General features: G+C 39.6%; 1 protein-coding gene across 4 annotated transcripts in view; it reads right to left on the bottom strand.

Annotated features, from left to right (window-relative positions):
- Positions 1-14790, bottom strand: part of LOC128860236 (Ig-like and fibronectin type-III domain-containing protein 2) — a 187396-nt gene that overhangs the window by 120849 nt on the left and 51757 nt on the right. For 3 of the 4 annotated variants that reach the window (XM_054097621.1, XM_054097618.1, XM_054097620.1), the window contains exon 1: positions 10459-10515. The exons of the other annotated variant lie outside the window; for it this stretch is intronic. The gene's annotated coding sequence lies outside the window, so the exon portion shown is untranslated. Of the gene's footprint in view, positions 1-10458; positions 10516-14790 lie in introns of those variants that run through there. 4 annotated transcript variants of the gene reach the window in all.

Raw genomic sequence — 14790 nt, 5'->3', positions numbered from 1 at the left:
GAAGCAGTCTAAGACACTGCGGCGTGTTTGGAAAAGTTGTCATAGGCGAGTCGGCCCGGAAATGGTTTGCAAAGTTCAAAAATGGCGACTTTGACGTCGATGACACGCTCCACAGCGGAAGGGCTTCTGAATGCGCTCAAGAACGTCTCAAATCGCCAAACCAGTCGAGAATTAACGGAAAAAATTAGCCGCGATCATAAACCGATTCCCAATCGCCTTCATTTAATTGGATTTACAGAAAAATTGGGAGCCTGGATGCCGCATGAGCTCAATGAAAAAAACAAAGAAAGTCGCCTTCAAACTGCTCTTCAATACCTCGCCCGCCATCGGGCAAGACGGGGTCATAAACAGCGCTTGTTATACCGAATGATCACGGGATATGAGTAGTGGGGCGTATACATCAATATGAGGCAAAGAAAGGAGTGGGCGGCTCCAGGAGGTACGCCAAAGTCAAGAATCATGCCGGATCTTCATCCAAAGAAGATCATGATATGTATTTGGTGGGACAGGGAGGGCATGGTGCACTGGGAAATGCTCGAAAAGAATGACACGGTCGACAAGGAACTCTGCTTTATCGGCGTGAATGAGACTCTTCGACTGATAAGAGCTCATCGACTTGGTGAAACCCTACTACTTCACGACAACGCCAGGCCTCATGTTACACAAGTCGTCAAAGCTGCACTCCAAGAGTTCGAATGGGAGGCCCTTGAGCATTCGCCGTATTCTCCGGACCTTGCACCGACCGTTTACGATCTTTTCTGCTCCCTTACGATAACAAAGAGGTCCTCAAAAACTGGCTCGACAACTTCTTCGACACCAGAACAGACGATTTTTGGCGGAACGATATCAACAAATTGGTCGAGACGTGGGAAGAGGTTGTCAACAGCTATGGCGATTATATAAATGATTAACACCTGGTTTTTTATTTAAATAAAAGTAGTCGGTAAAAACGCTACGAACTTATTCCCCAACCGGATATTTAAAATGAAAATTAAGTCCTTTGAAACTTTAAAGATCTCTGAAAAATAAAATTTCTGATCAACAGTATCACTACAAAAACTTTATGGTTCCGCTTAGATGTGACATTTTTCCTGGATAACAAAAAAAGTTGATTTTTGTAGCACGGTGTGGGATTTAAAAAATAGTCAACTTATTCAGACGAACTCAGTAGACTTTATTTATTTATCATACAAATCACTCCACTTATCTTAAAATTTTATTTTATTTTTTTTTTATTGTATGTTTAAATGGCTTCAGTTATTGAATTTTGATTTATCTTAAGAAAATTACCTCCCAAGTTGATATCGGGACTACCTTCGAAATATTCTGAAATTCCGGGATCAACACTTCCCGCTAATATTGGCATCTCTAGTATACAGATATGTGCGTGTGTGCATATGCGACTGAAATGCGAACCTGCGTGGCTGAATATACGCCAACATCCTTCAACTTTCTGCGTCCACCTATGCAAACTAGACGAACTGAATCAGTATTTCATTGGCACAACCTCTACTGTACCCTTTATGTGCGCTGTTCGCAACTTTCTAGCCCACTCTAAGGTATTTTCTACTGTTTTTTTAATTTATTTCCTAGCATTTATAAATGCATTTGCTCTGTTCTCTTTCTAAGCGTATTTCCTAAGTAATTCGCAAGGGCCCTGCTGCATTCGTAAAACGTTTACTTCGAAAGCAACGGTGAACAGAAATGTGAATGGCATGATAACTACTTGAGCACAGGGTGAACCATACGAGCATTTGCGGTGAATCGTTTGCGTAATTTATTTATTTTTATTCTATTTATTTACATTTTACTTATTTTTATTTTCTTTATTTCCAATTTTATTTGTTTTTATTTTATTTATTTTTATTTCTAATTAATATACATAAATTCAGTCTGCCCCCCTGTCTCATAAAATGTAAATTGAACTTAAATGATTTCGCTTTAGCAGCTTAAAATTTTATTTTATCGCAGTTCTTTTTTTCTTCTTTCTCCCACAGGCGTGACTAATATGACGTATCCTGCACTAATATCATTTGCTAGAGTACCATCCGGGCGCCAGATTACATTGTGGTGGATTCCTGACTTTTAGCTTTATTTGCGGTCAACTCAGCGAGTCGTCAACTGCCGTGAATCAATCGCGCAGGCTTCGTGTCCAAGATTCTTTGGGTCGACCTCGACGACGTGAGTCTTGTTTAATTCCAGTCTAATGACCTTCTGCTGATCTCAGACGCAAATTTTCGCAAAGTGTGACCAATTCATTTCATCATCTTCATTTACGTTCGCGAATCTCAATTTTAACTGACTTTAGCTCACCTCGGATGAGTAGCTCATCATGTGGCATCCAATTATCAGGCCACCATAAGCGCAGGATGATTCTAAGGTGGCGATCTATGAAGTTTCGAAGCTTTTTTGTTGTTGCATCGGTCACATACTAAGTGTTTTTATATTGTCGATTTTACGTTGGCGTTGAAAATCCTTAGCTTTGTTTCCGGAGTTAGCTGTTTGGCATACCAAATACCTTTGAGTGAGGCAAAGGATGCTATAGCTTTGATTATTTTGCATTCAGTGTCAGCTAGCGTGGCACCGTCTGAAGTTATTTGGCTACCTAATAGAGGTAAATTTGTTGATATTTTCAGTGGGTCGATCGTACAACGTGAATTTACCAGGTCTAAAATCATTAATGGCCATTGACTTTGCCTTTCTCACATTTATACGTAACCCAAACCATTCTGCAGGCGTAGCTACATCGTTGAGCTTGCGATGCGTATGCCACCTTTGTTGCGATATCAAAGCAATGTCACCAGCATAATCGAGTCCATCTAGATGATCTATGCTGATTGGCTTCCAGATAGTGCCTCTGCTAGGTTGAGAGTCAAGGATGAGGTTGAGGGTCCAAGGTTCCAAGGGTCAATTACGATCAGGAACAAAAGCGGCGACAGAACGAAACCTTGTTTCACTGCAGAAACTGATTCAATGAGACCTAATAATGCGCCTTCGTGCAGCTCTCCACATTGAAAATTTTAATATTGAATGTTAGGACTGCATTATATACCCTGCACTATTGAGGTTAGGTTAGGTTGCGGTGGTTGCCACTCGCCATTAGAATATAGAAAGATCCACTCAGCCAGACATAAAAATAAGTAAGGAATTACACAGCGATGTCGCTTTCCGGCCAGAGCTACCGTGCAGCTACTGTGGTAGTCATTAAAAGGGAACCACATACATTTCCGTAGTATTTCCGTACGACAGCGCCCAGTGAAACCGCCAACCACTTTTTTTTTTTTTGTTTTTTTTGGTGGGTGAAGTGCCTACCTACTTACACCGTCACCTACTACATCGAGTGGTGTGATCACCAAAATAATCCCTCCTCTCCTTCTGGGGAGACACTCTTGCCGGGAGTACTTTCTGGGAGAGCGAAGACGGGAACCTCAAAGAACCAATTCTATTCAGCCACTCTACGTGCTACAGGCTCGTCTTCTTATTTCCCTATCTGTGAGGCTTCGCTTTGTGGCACAGTGTCGAGATCTATCTATTTTTTCATGTAAAACGTTCTCGATGTATTTGTTTATTGCCTTCCAACTGTCCTCCCGTCAAGCATTTTGCTGATTATTTTGCTCGCCGCAATGTCGCCAATCTGTTTCTTCAGAGCATCTCTGTCCGCGAGCCACCTAGACTAACTAAAAAACGTGTCTTCAGCGTCATCGCTCGGCGCTCCACAGTGTATGCACTTGGGATCGCTTACCTTGCCCACGCGGTATAGGTATCTCCGGAAGTATCCGTGTCCCGAGAGGAACTGAGTTAAGAAGTAGTTCAATTCCCCATAGTTCGTTTGAACCCATTTATGAATTTATGGAATACATCTCGCCGTCCATCTGCCACTCGATTCAGTATCCCATCAGATTTGCCACCGCAGCATGGTTTGGCATCTCCGTTCCGCGACGCTAGTGATGACATGTTTCTTCTTGAAGTCACACGCATCCGTTCGTTCCCGGACCATGAAGTCGACGGGTATCTCCCCACTGATCACAGAGTTTGCAGCGCCAGAGACAGTGCGCTAAGCTGAGGCAACTCTGAGCGCCGCTGTTCGTTGCACAGCCTCCAGTACTTCGCTGCAGTACAGGAAAATTGAGTTTGAAAGAGCTGTCTAGATTGATGAGGGACCTAGTTTTGTGCTCACACTTGGCCTGCACGTTATAGACCGACTACATTCAAAGCTTACTTGAGGATCATGGGATGCCCACATGTTGAGAGAATATAAAAATTGCGCCCATTTCGTACCGGTAATTCACTCTCCGTGATTTTGGACAAAATCGGTTTGTGGAACGTCACTTGTTATTTGTATACTTTCTCCTTCTTCCTGAGTTCCTATTCGTATTTTCACATTTCTCCCACGCAACTGCACCAGTATGAAGACACACAAAAATTACTTCAAAAATCCTCTCTGCCCCTGATGGACACGATCTTTTTTGCTTTAATTCCTACTCACCCTGTATATATTTATAAAGAGAGTGCACTTAGTTCTAGGCCATTTCTCTAGGCCCCGTCCACGTCGGTCCATTGCCATATTTCTATTTGCTATTCATTTACTACTACTTCTGTCTTTATTTTTATTTCATTTGTTTCTTTACAATTTACCTTCGTGTAAGTATTGAGTTTCTAGTTTGCGAGTGTGTGTGTGTGTGTGTGTGTGTATGTGGTTGGCTCTAAGCACAATACATATACAGACAGCTTTGTTGTTAAGCACAAATGTTTGCTTGCTAAATATTTCACAGGTACATACGGAGACACACATATACACGCACATACTTGCATAGCTCGTGTGGAGTACTTAGTTGCCCTACTTGAAGCTACTTCAACACAATTTAACCAACTTTGTGGTACAATTAAAAAGAAACACATCATTAACTTAGCATCCCCAAGTGACTTTTTTTTTGTTTTTGTTTTTCAGTAAATGGAGTACTTCAAAATTGTTTTCTTAAATAGTTGATGCGAAGCCAGGGTGATTTTTATGTTCGAGGTAGATTTTTTTTTTCAAAATTCTAGATGCCTAGACGGCAATTAATATTTTTAGAGATTATCGATAAAGAAAATTGTTTATTTATATTAAATATTTGATATTGCTGAAGCTGTTGAACATTTAAAATGCTGCTTACAACAAGATACCTGCCCTTAGAATGGAAAATAATGAATGGGCTAAAAGCGACTTCGAAAGAGCAGCGACATTTGCCCGGCACTTAAAAAGAGTATTTACCCCACACTCAATAGCCACTTCACCCGGTACCCTGGAAGACGTAAATTCTCTACTAACACAAACCTATCAAATGAACCCACCCACATGTAACTTCTCAAAATTTGAAGTCAAATCTGTCTCGAAAAATCTGAACATTATAGTAACTGGATATTTTCTTGCTCAACGGAAAGTGCCTCAAATTAAAATGGTCCTGGGGCCAATATTATGCCTACTCAACACATATGACTTACCCGAAACTCAAGGAAGTTACTCCAAGCACATTTGCAGATAATACAGCTTTACCAGCAAGTGACACTTTGCCGCAAGCAGCTTCTTCTAAACTTCAAAAAAAGACTCGTCAAAATTAACCTATGCCTCAAAAATGGAGAGTAAAGTCCAATGAAACTATATCAGTACAAGTATCATTCACTCTTAATCGAGACACTTGCCCACCTGTCAAACTCAACGATATGAAAATATCACAAAGCAATGAAACCAAATATCTAGAAATGCATCTATACAGAAAATTAACGTGGAAAGCACATATATTCTCAAAAAGAAACGCACTTGGTATCGAAATGAGAGACCTTCTTCACTGGATTTTAAATCGTCATTCCCAAGTTCTTGTCGAAATCAAATTGCTTTTATCCTCAGCAGTTCTAAAACCCGTGTGGACATATGAATTCAACTTTGGGGCACTGCAGCAAACTCCAATATCGAAATTTTACAACGATTTCAGTCAAAAACATTGACAAAGATCACCAACTCCTCCTACTATATTACAAACTCGCAAATACAAAAATACAAATATCCACTACTGTACGAGGGATGCCTTTTATATTTCGGGAGTATAGAACAAAAACAAATTTTAATCATCGAAAATCACGTTGTTGTTTATCAAAATATTCTCCATGAAGATCTATACACTTTTGCATGCATTTGAACCAATTGTCGAAGCACTTTTGCCACTCTGAATGAGGTACCTCCAAAACATGCATTCTGAATGCCGCAACCGCTTCTTCAGGTGTCGAAAAACGTTGACCTCTCAGTTTGTTTTTTACGTACGGGAATAAAAAGAAGTCATTCGGTGCCAAGTCAGGACTACATGGCGGATGACCCATTAATTTGATGTTTTGGGTGCTCAAAAATGCAGTTGTTTGAGCCGATGTGTGAGAGCTCGCATTGTCCTGGTGAAGAGTGATCCGTCTTTGGCGATTGGTTTTTCTAATTTCTTGGAAGACAACTGGCAAACAAATGGTTGTGTACCACTCAGAATTTACTGTTCTGCGTTGTTCTAGTGGTACGGTTGCGACATGTCCAGTTTTTCCGCAAAAACAGGCGACCATTTGCTTGAAAGTGCTTCGTGCGCGAACAACTTTTGTTGGATTTGGCTCATCTTGAAAAACCCATACAGTCGACTGCTGTTTACTTTCGGGCTCATACGCGTAAATCCATGATTCATCACCTGTCACGATGTCATAGACGTGTTTCGAAGCCCCGCGATTGTATTTTTTGAGCATTTGCTTCTACCAATCGACACGAGCCTTTTTTTGAGCGATTGACAAATTGTGTGGGATCCAACGCGAACAAATTTTTTTGACAGTCAAATGTTTATGCAATATTGAATGTATGCTGGTCCCAGTAATGCCTAAGATTGTCTCAATCTCACGATAGGTCATATGACAATCTTGCAATATCAGTTCGCGCACAGCATCAATGGTTTTCGGAACAACAACTGATTTTGGACGACCTTCACGAAATTCGTCTTGGAGTGAACTACGACCACGATTGAATTCACCATACCATCGATAAACGCTGGTCCTTGATGGAGCTTCATCGCCAAAATATGAATTAAGTTCATCCATGCAATGTTGCTGAGATAATCCACGTCGAAAGTTGTAAAAAATAATCGCATGAAAATGTTTACGATTTAATTCCATTTTTGGACCGAGATGAGTCTTTTAAGTTACTGTAAACAACACAAATAGCGCTGGTATTTCAAAACGTTCTGAGTTCGCAAAAGCCAAAAAATGTCAAACTTTGCGATACAGCTGTCAGTTGCCAGATTGCAACATCAGGGTTGCCAAATCCCGAAATATAAAAGGCACCCCTAGTATAAGAAATAGAGAAGGAGTAAGGTCGATCAGGTCTTTTCAGTCGAATAGCCTCATTCACGCAATGTATCTGGGCAATAAAGAGCCCCTTGTTGACTGTGGAATTCTTTTCGAGCATTTCCCAGTGCACCATGCCCTCAGACGCCCACCAAACACATATCATCATCTTTTTTCGATGAAGATCCGGCTTGACTCTCGGCTTTTTCGTACCTCCTATCTTCAATTTGATGTATAGGCACCACTTCTCATCTCCTGTGGCGATTCGGCACAAAAAGCAAAATATTGATTTTTGCCTTCTGGCTATTCCATTTCTAAGCCTAAAAACTAACAAAAAATTAAATAACTCAAAAATAAAATTAGCATAGTTTTATACAGCAGAAAGAGTTCTATCGAATGAAAACTTACCCTTTGCAATTTTACTTTTCTCTTTGTTTTCTAAAAGCTACTTTTGCTTGCCCATTGCTTGTGAGGAGCTCACAGTTTTTTATAGAAAAATTCCTTATTCCAAATATAAAACCCTCCTCTCATCATTAATTATTTTCACAAATTCTAAGTTACTATTACAGACCTTTACTAATTCTCACAAATTCTCATAAATTCATATAATCAGATTATTTTCCAATTAGCTTTTAACTATTACATTTCCTTGAACAGATTACGCAAACGAATTTCTTACAATCTTTACAGTAATTAATTATCTACAACAAAATAAATTTTAACAGTATTTGCTCCATAAATCACTGCGCAATGGCATGCAATTGTTTATAAAAAAATACGTAAAACTGATTGACGTGCACAACACCTAAGTAAGTAAGTGTGTGTTGGCGCCCAAAAGCAGGCAATCAACAATGCAACGTAACGAAATATCTTATCTGCACCAAAAATTTGAAAGTAATTCTCACAAAATAAAAGATTTATAGCAGGCAGGCAGCCGAGTAGGCAAGCAAGCTAAAGCATTACAGAAAATGCACGAGAGGTAAAAAGCCAAACAAAGCGACAAAAGTGTAGGTAGTGAAATGAAGTACAAGTATATACATACAAGCACACACGAGCGCATACAAGCACATACACATACATACATATGTATGTACATGCTTGCATGAATTTCTGCTCGTTTGCTAGTTTCCCTGTTGCCGCTTTGTGTTTTTAGTGCTACCAAATATTTCATTATTGCATTTTGATTTAGCCATACAACACAAAAGGGATTTCATTAAAAATTTAAATCTTCTAGCAAGTTCGAAACGAGGTAAGAAATAAATGCTTGGCAAAGGAAAAAGGGCAACTAGGGTATTTGCAGGCATTTGAAAGGTGATGGGGGAGGAGTGCCGAACAGCAAAAGCAGTTAAACGAAATGGAAATGAAGAAAATGTAAACTATGACGGGTAGATTTTTAGATATCTTGATAGAAGTAAAACTGATTTCCTTTAGACTTAGCAAGCGCCTAATACCCAGACAATTATACCCAGCGCGCGTGCAGTTAGGGTATGCCCACTGAGTTTTGAAATTGGTCACATTCGTGTCAAGGCACATTAAGGTGGAATAGACGCTTTAGGTGTTCTCTTATTTCAGAGATGAAGTTTTCGTATAAGTAATTTGATGTAATCTGTAGCGGTAGGCTAATCACCTACCCTCACAGAAATCAAAACAGATTAACGAAACCAACGCAAGGCTGAGTCTTGTCGAGGCCCTATGCTGCCGAGAGGAGTGAATAAGGAAAAACAAGAACCAATTTGATGTAATCCTAAATATTATGAGCTAAGTCGCAGCTACTATTGAGGACTAAATCCTAGTAGCCCTAAATCGCCGTTTTGCTGCCATTATAAGACCTCCAACGGGCAGATGTCTACAGCCAGCCAGAGCTGTTGATGTGACGGAGAACATTGATGGAATTTAGGTTGGAGCAGTGCCCCAGGCTTAATAACAAAAACAAGAAAAAATTCTCCGGGGGATGTTTTTCACGATTTACCAAAGAAACACGAATTCCTCAAAAATGTTTAAGACTGTTTTTTGACCACATTTTTTTACCTTAAAGATTCGAAAAAAATAGTACAATTTTCCCCCCAAATTATTATAGTTCACACAATAATGACATTAATTTTCCGTCATTTAAATTTTATTTATTGTAGCACCGCCTGTATCTGTGACCATTGTCCATGTGAAGGCCATTTTTTGGAGGCTGACAACTTTCTGAACGAACCTCGTATAACCAAAAGAAAGTTATTATTATTTAAATTTTTTAACAATGGAACAAAAAATAAAATACTCAACACGAAAATAAAAAATTTGTTTTTCTTTCCCTTTTACACGCTTTTAAGGAAACACCCAGAAAACACCATCTCAAATGAGGCGAGGGCCTTAACAAAAAAAATTTTATGTTTTTTGGGGACGTTTTTTCGTAAATCTTTTTTATCTGAAAATGTTAAAAAGAATACCAAAAATATCAACTTTGCATAAATTTCAAAATTATAAATTTTTTTCCAAATTTTTGCAGTTTACTTATAATTTTTCTCAAGCCTACAAAAAAACAGTCTATTCTCAGACAACTTGACGACAACGCCAAGCTCCGCCTCCTCCTATTTGTGGTGTGCGTCTTGTTGTTGTTCCACAAATGGGGGGACAGTCTTATGCCGACTCCGAACAGCAGATATTTTTTATGAGGAGCTTTTTCATGGCAGAAATGCACTCGAAGGCTTACCACCGTCTAACGAAGGGCTATTAGAAAACACTTTTTATGTTATTTGATGCTTCTTGTCCGGCGACTTGAACCTACGTACTTCCGAATGGTAGTCACACACCGACAAATTCGGCCATGGCGGCATCACTCAAGTCGCTGCTTAAAAATTTCAAACGAAAAAGTTCTTTACCACAATCACGTGAGCTTCACAGAGGAGCGAACTGCTTTTAGAACTTTATTTAGCTCAGTTCGGGAGAAAGTTTCTTAAAATTTTAGTTTCAACTACATTTTTTTCATTAAATAAATGAATCAAACTTTAATTTCTCAGGACAAACAAGAGCCCCAAAGACATGAATTTGAAATATACACTAATTTTCTGATTATTATTCTACTAAATACTTTATCGGAAAAAAGGAAATAAAAAAAACTCCCATACTTACACGAACGTTTAAAGATTGTCAAACATTTGCTGCCGAATATTAAATTGTTGCGCTTACCTGTAATGAAAAAACACAAAAAATTAATAAGATTTTTATTAATATACAATATTTTTATTAAAAATTGTCATATTTTATATTAAGATGTAACTTATATCCTAAAATTAAGTGAAATATGTTGAGGATTTTTATTTTTTAGAGTCGGCTAAAAACCGTTGTTTGTTTAACAACGTCAAATAAGAAGAGGAGCTCGGCCCAACTCCTAATTAAGCGTAAGCGCCAATTATATATACCATAAAGGGTGATCAATTAAAAGGTATCGGATTTGAAATGAAAATAAAACAACGAAAATTCAAATTTATTGCACAATTTTTATTATTTTTGCATAGAACCATTCAATGCATTTATTTCTTAAAGACAAACCCTTTCAAATGTTGGCCACAACTGCGTCGTAATGCAGCCATCAGTAAACACCAATTTTTGAAATCTCACTGGAGGACTTCGGTCGGTATCTCGTGAATAACTTTAGTAATGTTGGCTTGCAATGCCTCAATCGAAGCTGTTTGATCAACAAAGCATTTAGAATTTACATATCCCCACACAAATAAAAGTCCAAATGAGTGACATTGCACGAGCTTGGGGATCAATCCACGATCGGTGGTCCGAGGCAAGGGATAAATTGCTCACCGAAACCACGACCCAATAAATCCATTGTTTCATGAACTGCATGACAAGTAGCGCCGTCTTGTTGCGCCGTGAACCAAATTTTGTAGAAATCAAGAGATTCAATCTCCGGCATCAAAAAGTCATGGCGCAATAGCGTTCGCCACTCAATGTGGCATTGGTGCCAGTCCCGTCTTTGAAGGAATATGGCTCGATGACTCCTGCAGCCCGTAGGCCACACCAAACGGTTGTATTAAATAGATGTAATGGCTGTTCTTGAATGACTTCGAGGTGCCCTTCAGCCCAAATATGGCAATTTTGCTTATTGACGCCTTCAAGTCGAAAATGCGCCTCATCGCTGAACAAAATTTGGGTCCCAAAACACTTTTCACAGAGTTTCGATTTTCGTAATAGAATTGTACGATTTGTAAACGTTGTTGAGGAGTAAGTCTTTACGTGATGAAAATTCAATGAATACTGATAATTTTGTTTGACAGTAGTCACTTTTTGGGTATTCGGCCGAGCTCCTCCTCCTATTTGTGGCGTGCGTCTTGGTGTTGTTCCACAAATGAAGTGGCCTACAGTCTTACGTCGACTCCGAATGGCAAATGGTTTTTATGAGGAACTATTCAATGGCAGAAATACACTCGAAGTTTTGCCATTGCCTGCCGAAGGGTGGCCGCTATTAGAAAAAACGTTTTCTTCATTCGTTGGAGTTTCACGGAGATTCTAACCTAAGATCTCTCCGAATTCCGAATGTTGGTCACGCACCAACCCACTCAGCTATGACGGCCGTATTGCGAGTCCTAATTTACGCAAACAAGTATTTTATATTGTATATTGCATATTCCAGCAGCCGTATATAAGATCATAAGATCAGAATTTACTAACCAAATATAAAGGCTATCTATGTGTAAAAGCAAGCGTGTTTTTCATTTTACGGTGTATTTGTTTATTTGTGTACCGCCAGAAAGCCACAATAAGCCCACGAACTCAACAAAACATCTGGCATACGATTTCAGTAAGAAAAGTCAAGAGAAAACACTTCTAAATCTGATAATAAGCAAAGCAGCGCGATGGTTGTGATACAAGGAGAGGGTAGAAATATGCGCAGCAACGCTTTTTCCTCGTCTTCAGCTTCTGCTACCATTTCTACTACTTTCTTCTTCCCCCCCCCCTTCTCCTCTTCAGCTTCTGCTACCAGTTCCACTCCTTTGTTCTTCCCCCTCCTCCTCATTTGCTTCTTTCGTCCTCTTCAGTTCTTCCTCTTTATTGGCGCCGCAACACTTCGCTTGCGATTAAAATCTTTGGCAGGAATAATGAACAACGCCTTTCAAAGCCACACTTTGCCGACTTCCTGCCGGATTTGCATGCTTAAGAATGTCGATTTCTTCATCCACCACTCGCCACTCGACCAACTTCTGGCACTTCCGCTTCAGCAGTATCTCTCAAAATGCAACTTTGCGACTGTATTTCCTTGCATTTCCTAGACATATTTTGCTCGCTGCGCTCGCTCATAAACCCCTTTTCGGTAATATCTTTTCACCACTTTTTTCTTCGCATAATCTGCATAATCCTACATACACACTGTCCAAAGTTGCTCAACAACTCTGCTTGTCTCTCGCCCCTATGGCAAATGTTACTCTATGTCGCACTCAATGTTTTGTTATCATTTTTGTGCGCCTTGTTGTTGGCTGTGTTTGCTATTGTTGCCACTCTAATCTGTTTCCTTCTTGGTTTCTGCTCAATTTGAATTGCTTGCTGCTCACTCAATTGTATGCCTGCTCCTGCACTGTTATTATTGTTGTTTGCATGTGTTCATGTGTTGCAAATGCAAATTCCATTTCCACTTGCCTGTTTTTTTGTTGCTTTTTAGTCCAGACAAACATTGAATTTGCGCATACGCCCACCTAGCATAGCATAAGCTTGGTGAATGCGCACCAAAAACTTAGTAGCAACTTAACTGCCGATGAATATCAGCACCACAAAAGCACAGTAACGAACAAAAGACTTAGCAGACGGCGAAAGCGAGGAGGGATAGTAGGGGGGGGCATGTTGGGTGTAAAGTAGTTGCAGTAGAAAAAAGGTTGCACAAACTTACTGCGATAGATAGGCAGCACATACTTGCAAGTGATGTAATGTAACACTGCAGCTAAGTGCTTGAGACTTGCACACCCACACTAGATAACTTTATTTGCTTTTGGCCTACTAAATACCACTTGCAACAGTATGGCGTGTGTGTGCCTGATTCTACTACACAGCAGCTAACTCGGTGGTATCTGCATTTGAAGGCTGCTGCTTTGTTCGTTGCTAGCTGTTTACTGAGTCAGTTGAGTGAGCATCCCAGCTTTCTTCTTTTCGTCTGCGCTTGGCTGTTCAACTGCGGTGTTTTTTTCTCGAAAAATTGCGGAAATTTTGCGTGTTGTCAAGCGGTTGCAAGTCATTGCAGTTTTTGTCGCTGAGGAGAAAAAATTCAAGCCAAGCTTGTAAGTCGAACTGGGCGAGGAGAACGCGGAAGCGTTTGAAATGTGTGTTTACTTGAGGCCTGCTTGCTTGAAGTGAGCAAACGGGAAAGCAAAAAAACGGCCCGTGGTAATACTACCGATAATAGCTATAAAATATATTAAAACAAGCAAGTGCACGCGGCTTTGCTTGCTTACAAAAAGGAATGATAATAGAATAGATTAAAGATTGGAATAATCAATGCAAAATACTTACCAATAATAAAATTTTGAAATGGTTAAGCAAACAATTTGGCTTTTAGTTGACCCTGTTGGGCAGTCGCTTTTAAGTGATGACATTTATGAACCCCACCATGGCAGTCGAATGAGTGTTGCGCAAGCCACTTCATATCGAGGCCAAGCAAGTATAGTGCATATGTATAATGGTGAGGTTTCCTCTTAAATATCTTCTTCTTCTCTACACTGAAAACTTTTGTTCTCAAAAAATACTTCAACTTTTGCTGCTATTCTATTAGCATTATTTGTACTGCAATGGAGACGCCACAAAAAAGTACCATAGTCAAACAAACAATTGAACAATAAAAAAAGAAACGCGGCCACCAACTGCATGAGTTCTTAGTCAAGAACAAAGCCAATTTTTTGTTTATTAAAAAAGGATAAATAAAACTCAAGTCAACGAAAACTAAAACCAAGTCAACAATAAACGTCACAAAGTTGTAAGTCGCTTGACAAAAGGCACAAATGGAACAAGAGGCTACTACTACTGACAAAGAAGGCAAGATCATAATAATAATAAAGCGAATAATGGTGAAAAGATGAAACCAAAAATGATGGTACTGGAAAGGAGTTGACTAACTGTAACTGTGACAATGGAATTGAATGAGTGGAGCAAAAAGAAAGTACGAGGAAGCACGCGGGAGACGAGCGTAAAAGTGGGTGAGTGAACGAGTGCTGAAATTTTCTTAAAATAAATAAACCGGACGGGCGGCCGCCGTAGCTGAATGGGTTGGTGCGTGATTACCATTCGGAATTCACAGAGAGGTCGTTGCTTCGAATCTCGGTGAAAACAAAATTAATAAAAACATTTTTCTAATAGCGGTCGCCCCTCGGCAGGCAATGGCAAACCTCCGAGTGCATTTCTACCATGAAAAAGCTCCTCATAAAAATGTTTGCCGTTCGGAGTCGGCTTGAAACTGTAGGTCCCTCCATT

The sequence above is a fragment of the Anastrepha ludens genome, chromosome 4, assembly GCF_028408465.1.
Source record: "Anastrepha ludens isolate Willacy chromosome 4, idAnaLude1.1, whole genome shotgun sequence".
NCBI lineage: Eukaryota > Metazoa > Arthropoda > Insecta > Diptera > Tephritidae > Anastrepha > Anastrepha ludens.
The sequence above is the reverse complement of the archived record's forward strand: the minus strand, read 5'-3'. Positions and strand labels throughout refer to the sequence as shown.